The sequence below is a fragment of the Saccostrea cucullata genome, unplaced genomic scaffold, assembly GCF_032062105.1.
Source record: "Saccostrea cucullata isolate Sc308-1 unplaced genomic scaffold, CSIRO_AGI_Scuc_v1 ctg6118, whole genome shotgun sequence".
NCBI classification, from domain to species: Eukaryota; Metazoa; Mollusca; class Bivalvia; order Ostreida; family Ostreidae; genus Saccostrea; species Saccostrea cuccullata.
Genome location: NW_026938859.1, coordinates 13,599 through 30,327, shown reverse-complemented (window position 1 = coordinate 30,327; position 16,729 = coordinate 13,599). Strand labels below are relative to the sequence as shown.

At 34.6% G+C, this 16,729-nt stretch overlaps 1 long non-coding RNA gene and 1 pseudogene across 7 annotated transcripts; one reads left to right on the top strand and one right to left on the bottom strand.

Annotated features, from left to right (window-relative positions):
* Positions 1-1,543: 1,543 nt before the first annotated feature.
* On the top strand, positions 1,544-9,842 carry LOC134251544 (uncharacterized; annotated as a pseudogene).
* A 1,296-nt stretch (positions 9,843-11,138) lies between these two features.
* LOC134251546 (uncharacterized) lies at positions 11,139-16,060 on the bottom strand. 7 transcript variants are annotated; one of them, XR_009988770.1, is made up of 6 exons: positions 15,953-16,060; positions 14,786-14,855; positions 13,966-14,011; positions 13,579-13,641; positions 13,214-13,293; positions 11,139-11,981 (listed from the first exon to the last, which is right to left on the bottom strand). It is a non-coding gene; the product is annotated as an uncharacterized LOC134251546 (long non-coding RNA). The 7 variants fall into 7 exon arrangements; XR_009988771.1 differs by lacking the exon at positions 15,953-16,060 and adding an exon at positions 15,366-15,536; XR_009988775.1 differs by having other exon boundaries at positions 11,140-11,981; positions 14,825-14,855; positions 15,953-16,031.
* Between the last annotated feature and the right edge of the window lie 669 nt (positions 16,061-16,729).

Genomic DNA, 16,729 nt, shown 5'->3' with positions numbered 1-16,729 from the left:
AATTAAGACAGCCAAAGTATTTCCGGCTGCTTAGTGCCAGTGAACTCTAGATTTTATTGATGCAGTTATCCCCGAATAATTTTGCCAAGATATATCGTATAGGGTCCTATATCGGTGGGGTACATGTACCTAAATCGGTTGAATGTCCTTTTACTTAATCAATATATGAATGTTACGTAACACAGTAGTTTAAAGTATGTAATGTAAAATTAAAAATATTCCTAGGAATGACGGTGTCTGGTTAACTTAAAAACACACTTGAATTTATGAAACGTAAACAATTTACAGGTATAGAATGAAATTACCAATTATTTTTGAATTTGTTGAGAGTATGCAAGCAAATACCTGTATAAATTCTTATATATTCTCAACTAATAGCAAAACAAGTTGCTTAGACACTAAGAAAACTATGTACGTAAATATTGAAAATAATTATATAATTTTAATTCTTCTTTGTCCTGAGGAAGGGACAGGGCGTCCCGAAAATTTGACAATTTTTAATGTTCGTGTCGTTGGTCATTTTTAGTGCTTTATATAAATTTTCATCCGTGACCTTGTATCTACTTGGTAGATCCGACATTTAGGATATAGAGTGTTGTTGTATTTTTAGTGATATATATATATTTTTAGTGATATATATATATATATATATATATATATATATATATATATATATATATATATATATATATATATATATATAATATAAACATATCATGATTAACCTATGCCTCTAAGAGGCCTATCTCACTGCACTAAAATCAAAACAATTTAATTGTGAATTATTTTTGCCGCCTTTTCGAGGCTCATTTTATTGCTCTGAATTTATTTAAACCATTTGGTATGTGTTTTTCCGAGATGTATTTTTATTTTACATCTCCCTGAGGCTCATCTCATCGCACGGGAATTAACACAATTTACTTGTGTTGTCCTGAGATTTATGTTTATTTTATGCTTCCCTGAGGCTTATCTCATTGCACGCGAATTAACACAATGTACTTTAACTTACTTGTTTTCCCGAGATGTATACATATTTAAGTTTATGCCTCCTTGAGTCTTATCTCATTGCCCGGAATTAATTACACTTTAGCACTATTCACTTGTTTTATTACGGAGATACTTTATTTTACGCCTCCCCCGAGGCTCATATAATTGTAACAGAATTAACACACAATTTAAGCTAGCTACTGGGCTTTTCTCAGAAATTTTAATTTATTTTGATTTTGTAAATCTTTCTGGGGCTTATCCTATTGTATTTACACAAATCATGTAAATGAATTACTTGCTTGTTCATGTGAATTTATCTGTGATGCCTTCAAAGTAATCAGTTCATTGTGGTTTAATCATGTTATAGTGGGATAATACATAAGTTACAAATCAGCATTCCGGAATTTTAAGGCTTGCTTATTTCATTTGCCGGTTTATACTAACCGGATGGTTACAAACTATACCTTCTATATATAATGGTCGATAGAAGGGAACTATATACACTTACCAAAGGCAGTTAATATGTATTTCAGTAACCTATCTACCAATTATAATCATGCCACCTAAGAGAAAATCTACCAAAGCTAGAGCAGAACCAACCCTTGTCTCCCAACACAGCAAAAGACGACGGGGACATTTGTATCAAATACGGAACCTGTGGCCACAGCTACACCTCTATCCCCTGACGACCTTGAAACGATCACTAGACAAGTAACGCAGCGGGTCACTGCGACAATCAGAGAGGAGCTGACAACACTCATTAACAATGTGACCAGCAGCACCACAGCCAATAGTCAAGGGAGTATTAGTAATAATATTATGGGGGATCCCGTCATTAATAATCCAAATCTAACTAATTCTGTTAATTGTGGGCAAGATTCGGCTGTTGCATGTGCACCCAATGACCAAGCTATTCAACAGTCGGTTGAAGCCTTGGTCATTCCCAGATAGCAAGATGTTATTGGACCTTTGTTGGGCCAACAACGCTCCTTATGTTGGGCCACTGTTTGAATTCAACATTGGGCCATCGGTAATTTGCTCATCGGCAGTTAATCAAAACAGCTTGTTGGCTTATTGTTGGGCCAATGTAACAATTAATATTGGGCCACTGTTGGGCCAATGTATTATTTCAATATTGGGCAAACGTCATTTTTTTACAATTGGGCCATTGTAAGCAACTAATGTTGGGCCAACGGTAATTTGCTCATCGGCCCTTAATCAAACCAACTTATTGGCTTATTGTTGGGCCAATGTAACAGTTAATATTGGGCCACTGTTGGGCCAATGTATTTTTTCAATGTTGGGCAAACGTCATTTTTGTTCAGTTGGGCCATTGTAAGCAATTAATGTTGGGCCAACGGTAATTTGCTCATCGGCCCTTAATCAGACCAACTTGTTGGCTTATTGTTGGACCAACGAACGGATATCATTGAGCCATTGTTGGGCCACTTATTCTTTCAATATTAGGAAAACATCATTTTTGGGCCAACGTTGGTTTGTATCTTATTGGCTCTCCATCATGACAACTCATTTGCTCTTCACTGGTTGGCCTTTTGTCCTCAAAGTTGACAAACAAATATATACAATAAGGTTATACTAGTTTTGTAGTACAGTTTAATGGTAAAAGCCTTTTAATACTATCTATATATGCTATATATGCTAGATTAATAGTTTAATACATATTCTCAATATTCTCATAGAATTGCCATCAACAAGTATTGCATTGTAAGTAGCTCTACATTAATTAAAAAATTGAGGAAAAAGAAATCAAAATATAAAATTAAATTATAACATACTATAATTTTATTGCTCAGTACATGAAGAAAACATTAATAAAGAATTAAAAGTTGATGCTCACTTCAAGCGGTACACGTAGGTTATATGACTGTATACTCCCTCTCTGATGTAAATTATGCACAAGTTCAGTAAATTACAGATATCAATAAGCACGTCTACCAAATAAACAAAGCCCTCCTACTAAAATGAATCCCGTAATTTTGATTACTTACACAAAAAATGTTTCTGGCATCTGCATCGTGTTTATAACCGACAAACAGACACAAAAAGGGTAGAACTACATGTATGTCACACTATATCACAGAAAAAAGTTAGGCACTGCCACTTTCCATCTGATCCCTCTCCTAAGTCTCCTCTCTCCCAAGTCTCCTCCTCTCCCTTCTTTTCTTCTCTGTCCGTTTCTTCCTCCCTCATCCCTGTCCTTGGCATACCTTAGCCATTCTTTGATTGTGTTCTCTATGTCTTTTTAGAATCTCCAGTAGCACTAAAATTGTAATATTTGGTACTTAATACATTTGTTACTTTTCTCAGTAAAGAGTAAACATACGATTAAATTTACAAGTATATCACTATATGTTTAAGCTGTCAATTAAGGAATAATCGACTTTTTTGTTTTATGGTGTGATTAAGTGATTAGCTTGCGTGATGAAGGCATTTATGCATAATATTTATACGCTTGATAATCATCACAAACAATATTGATTCAATGTTGCCCCATATAAAATACATGTATTGAAAATTTGTCGTTACACTGAACAAATTTTAAATGTAAGAACCCAATTTATTTTTAGTACCGAATAAATTTTGTTTTAACTTAAGCAAATTCAACATTTTTCAAAATGTTTGATCATGTTCTCGACGTTAAGTGTATATAAGTAAATTAAGTGGTAGACTTCGGAAATGTATTCTACTAGACACAAATTTCAATTTAAATAAGGAGCAAATTATTAATCGTTTTAACTGTATCAAAACTCATTTTTATACTTCATTTATTTTTCTTGTATATAAACAAAAAATTTAATCACTGATAATTTATTTTGTTTCGATAAATTATAAGAATTTTAAATTCATTTTAGCTAGCTTGATTTTTCAAGAAAGATTGGTTGTAGATTTCTGATTGTAGAGACGATCAGATTTGTTAATATACAGATTTGTAACAATTAAATGTTTATACACATTGGCCCAATGTTGGTCCAATATATCGGGCTAACATTGGGCAAAGGAGCAAAATGACACTGGGCTAACGTCATTTGCCAACATCGGCCCAATGTTCTTGTTGACGTTTCGCCAACAATGTCGCATTCATTGGGCCAATGTTGGTGCGACGTTGGGCCAATATCTGTAGAAATAACACTCTACATTGGTCCAACGTTGGCCCAACATATCGGGCCAACATTGGGTCGATGAGCAAACTCAAACTGGGTCAATGCCATTTGCCAACATTGGCCCGATGTAACCGATTACATTGGCCCAACGTTGGCCCAATGTTAGCATGCTATCTGTATAGTGTTGACCCAACAGGCTCTGGCCTCTGCACTTCCCCGTGTCTGATTTACAGATTTGTACATGATATCGTTTAAAAACTAAACGTTAATTCAGCTGTGCCGAGGCAAACATATAATTAATACTTACAAAGTGAGTGCAGATATGCAAAGTATCAGTCTCATTACGCTCGTGTCAGATTAAAAATGGCGCGGATATTACAAGTAGCCCGGTTGTTGTCTACCCATGATGCTCAGTCCGATTCATGGTATATTGGGCCAACGTAGGGCCGATGCCAATCCCCAAACAAATATTTTCTCTCATGATAATAGTTTTATGATATAATGCCAACAGTAAGCCCAATATTAGCGCACTATTATACATAGCCAGCTATCAATATTCCATGTTGGGCCATTGTTGGCCCAATCAAGGTAACCCAACATAGATAATAGAACCATAATGTAAGATTTGGCCAACGGTGTTCTGCTATCTGGGTTATTACAAATAAATAAGCATATATACAATTCAAAAAATAGAATAAAACACTCTTTGGTGCTTCATCACTTAAGTGCAAAGTTAAAATGTTGAAAATATCAAATCAATATCTAAACAAAAGCAGTCATCCAATGATTAGCATGGACATAGAAAGTCCTCTTAATTATTTCAGAATGTACCAACGTTGTCCCAACGTAAAGCTCAGCAGCTAATTAAAAATTGACACCATCAATTAGTTGGCAGTATAATAATTGGGCCAACGTTGGCCCAATATAAATATCCCATCTTTGAAGACCTAAACAAAATAACACTTGTGTGTATTACAAACATTGTGCCAACGTTGGGCCAACATACTACTACCAACTTGATAGGACTCGTTCTGTAAGGATGTATTAGTAACAATGGGCCAACATAATACTACCAACTTGATAAGGCACTTTCTTTAAGGATGTATTACAAACATTGTGCCAACGTTGGGCCAACATACTACTACCAACTTGATAGGACTCGTTCTGTAAGGGTGTATTAGAAACAATGGGCCAACATAATACTACCAACTTGATAAGGCACTTTCTTTAAGGATGTATTACAAACATTGTGCCAACTTTGGGCCAACATACTACTACAAACTTGATAAGGCACTTTCTTTAACGGTGTATTACAAACAATGGGCCAACGTTGGGCCAACATACTACTACCAACTTGTAAATACACTTTCTTTAAGGGTGTATTATAAACATTGGTTCAACGTTGGACCAACGCCATGATCCTTCCTTCTTTTGAAACTAAAGTGAATGGAAGTTGCTTACGTTGGACCAACGATGGGCCAACATAGGAATTCCGTCATGGTCGAGAAGGTTGACTTGGTAACATTGGTCCAACGTTGGCCCAACGTTGTTCCCCCAACACCAACCATACAACCTTTAACAAATGTTGGCCCAACATAGTCATGCTATCTGGGTTAACCATACTGAAAAAATAGCAGGTAAAAGTCCCAGTGGTTTTGTCAGTGCGGCAGTTCCAATAGCTGCTAGGGTGTCTGATCAACTTAAGGACAGATGATACAAACAATTTTTTTCTTTGAAAAAGATTTAATATCATGTCACAAGTTTAGAAATGTGGATGGTTCTTAGAATTTTTTCTCCTAAGAACTGGAATATGACAAAGACTTGGAAAATATTAGTAATATTTCAATGAAAAAAAAACAAATATAGACAAATCACATTCAGTAAAGGTTTACAGGTGAAAACAATTTTCAGAATATGTTAACATGGTGTTAAAAGTGTAATATAAACTTAATAAAAATATACCAAGCCAGGTGAATTTTTTTAGGAAAAGCTAAATGGTAAAAATCAGTCTATGTGATATTGCTAATTTTTTGTCATTTTGATCTTCCTCTTAAAATTCACCTGGCTTGGTATATTTTTTTAAGTTTTATATTACACTTTTAGCGCCAGGATAGCATATTCTGAAATTTATTTTCACCTGTAAACCTTTACTGAATGTGATTTGTATATATTTGTTTTTTTATTGAAATATTGCTAATATTTTAAGTCTATTTCATTTTCCAGTTCTTCGGAGAAAAAATTCTAAGAACCTTCCACTTTTCTAAACTTGTAACATGATATTAAATCTTTTTCAAAGAAAAAAAAATTGTTTGTATCATCTGTCCTCAAGTCCAAAATTTGGTCAATCCAGTATGTTGACCTCCTAAAACTGCTGTCTAAGGAGAAACAAAAGAAAGGTAAGTTTTCTCTACAAGTTAAAGATGGTGACAGTCCCGGTAAGTTGACAATACACCAGGTGGACAACAATTCATTAAATGACACGTCTGTCTCTTCCATGCATGACTGGCTTACAGCATGGAACATATTTTTAGCAATTAATTGCATGAAATATCCCGATCAACAAGCCAAATTGGCAAAGCATTTAGAAGCTGTCAGGGAAATAGCAGATGCAAAGGGTAATTGGAAAGATTATGATAGGGACTTTAGAACACTAGTCGCCCAGGGACAAGTTGCCTGGGGGGATGTCCACATGGAGCTGTATGTCAACGCCAGACTGACAACAAGCCAGACAACAAAACTAAGTAAAGGTAGTAAGGACTACAGTATTAATCAATTCCCAAAGGTGCCTGCTTCCAATATCATTCAGGTAAACACTGTCAGGCTGGAATATCCTGTCGCTTTCAGCATAGATGATATATCTGTTCCGGGGCTCACCCATTTCTTCACTGCACAAAACCAACTGAGCTTCCCTTTCGTGTCATGCAAAAATACCAAAACCAAACAAGCAATACAAATAAACAATCTACCCAAATAAAAACAAACTAATTTTCCAAACAAGGGCCCTACTCCAATCAAGGCAAATAGACTTGCTCTCTGGTTATCTGGTTATGATGAATATGAAACTAAATATTTAATTGATTGTTTTGCAAATGGGTTTTATTTAGGATTCGTAGGAGAATGTTCGGGAATAGAATCTAAGAATTGAATTCTGCACTCGCAAAACCTGAAATTATTAATCAAAAAATACAAAAAGAAATTGTGGCAGGTAGGGTCCAAGGCCCCTTTGAAAGTAAGCCTATCCTTAATATACATGTACAATGTTCACCATTAGGTTTAGTGGAAAAGAAAGATTCAGGGGAATATAGAATGATTCATCACTTATCATATCCGGATAACCATTCAATTAATGATGGCATACCACCTGATGAGTCATTTGTTCAATACTCATCTATTTTAGATGCTATTCAGTTTATAAAACAATGTGGGGAAGGTGCATTCTGCTCTAAAACAGATATTAAGTCAGCATTTCGAATAATTAACCTACACCATACACAGTTTAAATTGGTTTAAGTTCATCTTGTAAAATATTTGAACGATTCTCAACAGCTTTGCAATGGATTGCGCAAAATAAACTTGGGATATCTTGCATTTCACATGTTTTGCACGACTTTATTATTGTAGACAAATCACCTGCACAATGTGTCGACAAGCTCAAAACTTTTCTAGCTATGTGTACAGATATTGGGATGCCTATTTCACTTGAAAAAAAACATGTGGTCCAAAACAGGTGATAACATATCTGAGTTATGAATTAGATTCAACTAAAATGGAATGTAGACTTCCAGAAGACAAAATTTTCAAGTGTTTGCTTTGGAACAAACTAAGTTAACATTAAAAGAACTGCAGTCAATTATTGAATTTTGCTTGTAATGTAGTGTTGCCAGGTAGAGCCTTTTTAAGAAGACTTATTAATTTGACTAATGCAATCAAAAAGCAATTTTACAGAATTCGAATGACAAGGGAAGTTAAGGAGGATCTGAATGTTTGGTTAGATTTTCTTTCCAATATCAATGGTTCTTCAATGTTTCTCCCTGATAGATGGATAAGTTCAAGTGAATTAAAGTTATACACTGATGCGTCAGGTGTTGTTGGATATGCTGCAGTTTTTGGTAGTCAGTGGTTTAAAGGAGAATGGAATAGTAGTTGGCAGTACCAAAACATAGCAGTCTTAGAATTGTACCCTATAGTCCTGGCAGTACAAATCTGGTCTAAATTTATGAGTAACAAATGCATTATGTTCAACACCGACAACCAAGCACTGGTACATGTCATTAATAAGCAAACATCTAAAGATAAGCATATCATGTTTCTTTTGAGAAAACTTGTATTGACATGCTTAAAATATAACATTTATTTCAAAGCATTGGACTTCAAAAGAAAATTTACTATATGATTGTCTTTCTCGTTCCAAGGTAAATCAGTTCTTACAACTGGCACCATGGGCGGACAGAAATCCAGTCAACGTGCCTCCACTTCCAAATTTCCCGAATTAACATGGCAAATACAGATGCTCCTGGATTCCAGCCTCACCAATTCTTCAACCGCCTCGTACTCCCATGCATGGATGATTTCTCAAACCTTATCACAGAAATATGACTTTCCGGTGGAGCTTCCAGTTAAACAACATATTTTAGTATATTACTTCACATACGTTTTTTTCGAGGAACTATTAGTCCATGAGCCAGGCCATGGATTTTTCGGTATCGACACCGTCTTGGGTGAATAATTTTCATAGTTATTTTTTGAAGGACATACATCTCTACCTTCAGAAAATGTATGATAGCATTCAATTGATTGTGGCTTTAATGGTGAATCAACCGTGTCCATATATCAACTCAACTTGTTCGTTCTCTCAGCTGTGTCTTTAAAAGAAGAACGTTGGTTTTTCAATTCGCAATTTCTATCTTATTTCGAACGATGTTTTCTTGAAAATTCTTTTGAATGCATACCATGCTATTACCCTTTCCAATAATCATTCGATATTGGCTCTGTAATCAGCGGTCTAAATTATATAGGAGTATAATTCTACCCTTGATCATAAAAGTGGAATATGAGTTTTTTACATTTTTATCAGCTGAAAGAAATAACTACTGTGACAATTTTCACATCAAAACATATTGCACAATCATTTTATTTAAAGGATTTTTATCACTTATTAGCATTTTAAAAACATTATTTCAGTGACAAATATTTATAACTTGATTTCATAGTAAATCTTTATTCCTATCCTAAAAATGAAAATCGAAGAAAAATTCCCTTGATTTACCTTGTGCGTATATTCTTTACTTAACATAGATATTGTGAATATGTCAGGTCTCAAGTAGAGCCTTTGCGTAAAATGTTTTATTTATTTAATCTCAAGCTAAATCATGGTGATAATGTATGTTCATCTAAGTTAAACGTGTACTATACCATACATTTTTGACATCAAAATTAAGCAACATATGTGTGCAGTCATTTGTTTCAATATACTTAGTATGTGTGCTTTGTGGGCAGTGGGCAGTGGACATTGTCTCACGACGCCCCTTCCCTCCACTAGTTCGAGTAGAGAGAACCTGTATTCTCTTAAGGGACATCCCTCTAGAAGAGCTCTCTCTACACAAAGCGCTGACGCGTCTCAAACCCACGTTGATTGAGGGCTTGCCTATCTATAACGCATGTAAAGATTGTGCACCGGCGGACTCTGTGGAGAAAACCGTCATGGTTCAAATGAGAAGAAAGCGGACCAAGTAAGCACCATGAAACACTTGGAGCAAGGCACATATAGCACAACTTGGTCATCCGCTGTATCTGTCTCCATCTCCAGGCGTCCTGACATGTATTGCCAGTTGCTACTGGATCAAGATGTTTGCGGGAGAGAGAGTGAGGTCGGCGACGCGCAACCCTTCATCAAACTCATCGCCCAAGTCATTAATCATCTTCCACCTCAAAGCACTGTGGGGACAGTTGAGGAACGAAGGTGACAGGTACGGGTTCACTGGAAGTCGCTAGTCGCGGACCTGCACACAGACAGAACAGTCCCTAGGGTCGTCAGCCACCTGTGCGATTGAGCAGCCCTCTTTAGGAACTCACTGCTCACCTCCATGGCAAGGGAATCGGATTAGAAAAGGTATCCTAAAATTTCCCTTGTCCACCCTTCCCTAGCCAGTTTACCACGGCTGGTTGGGACCATACACATGCGGTCGAAATAACAAAGAGAACAAGAAAAAAACAAGGATCATTCCACTGTACCATGGATCGTGGAACGTTCGAACGCTTCTCGACAGAGACGCTACAGACAGACCCCAGAGACACACAGCACTGATCGCATTTGAACTCACGAGATATAACATTGACATCGCGCTCTAAGTAAAACCAGGATGAATAGAGAACACACCTCCCAACCTTATTAATATTCAGGGTCATGAACCCAAGGGAGCATTCATTGCATCAGATATTTTCTTTAAACAAGGAAAGACAACTCTAGATTTTTTTCATGGTATAGTCAGTTTCTTTTATTAATTTATATACATTTAAATTGTGATAAAATTGGGGGGGGGGGGAGAAAAAAAATCTTGTGAGATATATGTTTTATTTCATCAAGATCACTTCTGGTCAATTTTTATGTTAAGTAAAACATTAACACACAGTGTATTTTCAGTATGAAATACTGCATAGGTATATGAATGTGTTCACTAAATTTCTGTTTAATAAATACAGGTAAATTGAGTTTCAAGTATACCTGATTTCACATAAGCTACATATCTGCAGCTACTAGTACATGTAAATATTTCTGGAAGGTATCTATCTACATAATTATATTCAGTTATTAATTTTTTCTGTTAACTGAATTCAACAAAAATAATTTAAACTGATATGCACACCATTTATAATATCATGACTCATATTGAAAAAAAAGACAAAGTAAACAAACAGCATGCAATCATGTTTGTATTTGCAAGAAATTTACTAAGCAATACATGTAGACAGACAATGGAATGTTAAACAACAAATAAGTTGTATATCACATGCATATGTTATAACAAATATTATGCTGTTTAAAAATGAAGTAAAAATTTATAAATCAATATTTAGATACCCTTCACATATTTTATTAATTAGATACCTTTCACAAGATCTCCAAACTTTGACTATATTTAATAAACAAAATTAATGCACATGTACATTCTAAATATTTTTTTCCTACTAAAAAAAATTAAAGTTCCATTTTTTAAAGATAATCAACTTTATAATAAAATTCACAGTAAACATATTCAAGTGTTTCTAAAATACATGTGTAATTACAATATGTAATTCATATAGTTTAAGCATGCAATACCAGAGAGAGCTACTTGTAGCTATTACCTCCCTTTTTTGCAAACATTTTCTATACTGTGATTGAATTAAAAACTTCAGTTTTAAGTTATAAATCTTATCTTATTATTTTATAACCTATGAAGTCACCTGCATGGCACAGTGGCAAGAGCGTCTGCTCGAGAGCCATGAGTAAGGAGTTGATCCTTAAATTGCTGGTTCGAAATCCCCCAGTCGGACATAGAAATGAAACTGTATATACAGAGGTCCTGTGTTGCAGTAGGTGCTAGCACCAAAAAGATTCCTGATTGCTCAATTAGCTATGTGTGCCAAGTAAAGGACAAAATTTGCAGCTCTCCACCGGCAAATGTTGGCATCCCCATATGAGTGAAAAATTCTCAAAAAGAATGTTAAACAACGTACAAATAAACAATAAACTATAGAGTCTTTGAATATGCAGATTCTTTTTTTCTGAGAAAGGGATCCTCAAATGATGTTTAGATATGGTTTATAAGAGTAGAAAAGTACTGTATCATCCCAGCTAGTCTTCATGAATTCAGCAACCATTTGTTATATGGTCTGAAAAATATAAAATGTTAATGCATTAACATGAAAGTATATGATTGATATTTTTATAATTCATCATAAATTAATTGAATCAATAAAATAAAGTCACACTTGTTATCTTGAAATGCTTATGGGACTGCTGAAAAAAAAAACTGAGATATCCAAGAGATTCAGGGTAAGATATATAAAACAAAAAATGTTGTTCAAGGGACTTTAAAATGACTTTGATATCTCAATGTGTTCAAGATATCACTCGGTGTCAAAGATATACACTGAAAGTTCAACTCTAAACAGGGTATATAAAATTCATATACATGTATGCCATTTACAGTTGCTAATTTTATCTATCATTGTTCATTAATAATCTGCATGAGAAAGATATATGCATAAAATGAGCAGATTATATTAACAAAAGTAAATCATATATATGCAATTCCAAGTGCAAATCATTCATCCAATTTGTAATACTGTCATGAACATCAACATACCCTAGGTAGTCAAAGTTGTTTGATTTTAAGATACTGTTGTTTAACTGTACTTATTTAGACTGCACTGTATTCACTTGTTTTCCAACAGTACACGTTTTTCACATTATCTGACATCCATCATTTACTATCATGATGAGAGTTATGCCCCTTTTCTATAACCCCAAAATATTGCTTTCTTTCTGAAAATTGTACCCTTTTTGACCTTACATAGATATCAACTAAAGTCTCCATAAAATAGGACTTTAAATTATGAAAACTTATATTATTTTAATCTCTACTTAACTTAAATGCCAAGAAATAAACAAAATGATTTTCCAATATTTACACAGGACTTTCAACTTGAAGATAAACATTCTGTTTCTAATTATCGCACATCCATAACCCTTGATTCTGGGATTCTGTACTACATCCATAACCCTTGATTCTGGGATTCTGTACTAGGATGTATTCATTCAAAAAATATTATTTATCATGACCTGATAATCTTGAATAGATTTCATAATAAAAGGCTTCAGCCTTAAATATTCCAGAATAAAACTTTGATCCCCCACTGTGGACCCACACTACCCTATAGCTATATGATCTGAACAAATTTTAAATCTGCTCTTCACTATCTCAGAGTGACTAATCATGACCTGCCTATTTTTGAAAAGAATTAAGATTTTATTTTCTGTCTACGGATTTCTATTGTTCTCTCTATTTTATTGCTGTACTTTATTTACATCAATAACATATCATCACCAGTAATCAACATACCTTCTCTTTGGACTTGACATCCTTTCCTAGATTCTTGTGGTTGAAGCTTTCATCAGATAATTTGTTTTGTTACAGCTGAACTACAAATATGATTAATAAGTTAATACAATCCTCTTAATTTAATTAATTCAAATTAAATACAAGCATTTGCAATTATGTGGAAAAAAAAAACTGAATGAAATATCAATGCACTACATGCAAATCAGAAAAATATGTAATGCAGTCATTTACAGTTTGCATAATATGCTGATTTATGTATCAGCATAATTTTCAGTTCATTAAATTGTTTGCTGAAACAGCTGACAATCATTGAACTGCATTTATAAATTCTCTTTTAATGGATTTTCTTCTGCCTTTGAACTTACATGTACTGTTATGCAGCATGACGTGAGAATTTTTTCACCCATTCTTTATTATTAAAGTATCTGCTGAAAGTAGAACAGAATGTGATTAAATCTTTTGAGAATTAAACAAAAACAAAAATCACTGATGTATGATTTTCAATTATATTGACCCTTTTATCAACATTCTCTCTCTCTCTCTCTCTCTCTCTCTCTAACTGTATATAACTTTACACAGGATTCTTTTATACATTGATATACATGTACATGAAGATATTGGAGTAATTGGACATCCTAAATATTTTTTCTTTGTTTATTCCAATCAGCATGATCAGGATGATAATAATTGAATAATAAGTTGCCTGTTAAATGTTAAAAAATTATCCTTACAATTACATATAAAATACTCACAACAGTCAAACCTTGAACTTGCACATCGCTGTCTTCAGAGTATATCCTGCAAGAAACATTTATTGCACATTATAATTGAATTGAATTGATTTTCTTTTTTTATATCTGCTTTTTTTGTTTATTTTAATGAAATAATAATTTTTGTGCATTAAATACAGTATCAAACGCATACATAATGAAGACCATTTTTAAATTCAATCAACAATGTCATTCTTCAAAAGAAAAGACATACATTGTATACATGTAAAGATCAGTAAAGCCCATATTTTAAAAGTGAAAAAAAAATTTCTTGTGTGTATAATTTGTGTGGGATGGTGCATATCATTAAAAAAAACAAACAAAAAATGACTTTACAATGCAAGGCTAAAAAATAATTGAAGGCCCACATGACTGGGGTCAGTGATTTTTTTTTAATCTAGAGTAGTACATGGTAGGGAGCATCTGTCTTTTGGGTCAGGTCTATGTATAACAAAATACAATTACAGTTGGGCTAGTAACTTGACAGGGTTGGTTCAAAGTTCTGTCATTTAGGAATCCTGTTTTGTTTACATTAATTAATTATTTGTCCAACTGTGTATCACATGAAATAAACAAAATATAACTATTACATTTATCATGGATTATTATTATTATGATTTTGGGTCAGTCTCTTTTTATTAAAATCTAGTAGCCTAGTGGGACAGTCTCAATATTATGATGGGCTGACCAGTAAAAAGCCTAAGTGAGCAGTGAAAGAAAACTATTTCTAGCCTGGGCCTACAGTGATTTTTACATTTGTGCTTTATTATATACATTTTGTAAATTCAATAATGTTTATTACCTTATACATGTAGGGTCAATTGTGTTATTTTTGTCATACCTGGAGATGGCTGTTCAAAATGTACTCTAACCTGCAGTAGACAAACAAAAAAGAAAATTACTTTTCATTTAACACAATGTAAATTATCTTAATTTTAGCAATATCTTTTCATTACACAGATTGATGCATGCATGCATGTAATTTATTATACCCCCAGCTTGAAAAGCGGGAGGGTATATTAAGTAATCGGTATGTCCGTCCGTCTGTTATGATTTGGTGTATCTATCTCTTATCCGCTAATTCCTCTCATGCCACTGAGTGACATTTGACAACTTTCACATAATCTATATTACATATTGCAATTGTGCATCTTCTATTTTACTTTTTGATACGCCACATATATGGGGTTTCTCATAGCAAAACATGGACACAGTCATAATAAGTATAATGTGAGAACTGCATTGACATCATCTGATCATAAATTCTGTGATATTAAATTAGAAAAAAAACAACCATATTTTGATCAGTAGGCTCTAGTGCAATCTGCATGATTGATATAAACAGCTGACACTATCAAAACTGCAAACAAATGTAAACAAACCTTTAATCCTTTATCCAGGTACACATGTACATGTGTAGAGGAAATTCGGAAGAACTCCTTGTGCATACACACGAGTACGGATAGAATTAAATTTTGGTATTTGAAAACACACATATGGTTCTCACAAATCACTGGGTATTGATAAGTAAGAATAATGACTTTTATACGCGCAACTCTGCATATGCATGCATAGTAGACTACCTTACAAGTGTAGGAACGAACTATAGCACACCTGCATTTTCTCTTCAATTTAAGACATGCTATTAACAACATTTGACAAACATGCCCTAAATTATTTAGCCATTTTGTGCCACAGATAATCGAAAAAATAAATGTAATTCTACTTACGAGTGTTTTTGTTTACTAAATCAATGTATGTGGGTTAATCTTGACCGACACACTACTCCCTTCCACGTGGAAACATGTTTACAAAATCGAGAGGTGCTGTTTTGACACTTTAAAGTGCAATAGCACTTGACAGAATAAGAAACTGCAAACCTACTTTCACTTTTCAGGTAAAGAAACGTTTGTTTTTCAACTTTTTGCAATTTACAAATTTTATAAATCGAGATAACATTAAGTTTTACCTCTTTTTTCATGTTGAATTTCTCTCTCGATTTTCACCTCTACCATGTTGGTCTCGCTGAATTCTCGCGAGGAAAGCTATTCGGACGTTTACGGATTTTGTTCATATTTTATTACGTTTATCTCCGAATTCTTCCGATTTATGCTAATGAGGTTAGGAGGTGTGGAGAAGATGAACTGTGTGAAAGAGGCGCTGGCTACACCTTCTTTTGGAGTGGACAAGGAGCCAAGGAGAGACGAGAAGCTAGCGTAGCTAGGCTTTGCTATAAAGATGACACTTTCTTGCAAGCTAGTTGGCGTACCCAAAGGAGTGAACGACCGCCTGATTTCGAAGAGACCCCCTTACTCGAGGAAAGTTCGCCACTATTGTCAGCGCATATGTTCCTACCCTGACTAACCCAGAGGAGGCTAAAACAAGTTCTATGAGAACCTGCACAATGTCATCAACGTCGCCCCCAACACCGACAAGCTCGTTTACGGTAATTCTTGATGACTCTAATGCGAGACCTGAACGTGACACCACCACCGGGGAAGGTGTGATTGGGAAGAACTGAGAAAGCACGTGCAACAGTAACAGTCTGTTGCTTCTCCAGACCTGCACTGAACATGGCCTTCTCATCAATAACACCGTTTTCTGCATTCCCATTTATAACAAGACGTCATGGATGCACCCTCGCTCAAAGCACTGGCATCTAATTGACTACGTCATTGTCAGGAAGAGAGACAGACAGAAAGTACGTTTGTTCATCAGGGCTATGTGCGGCGCGGAGTGCTTGACA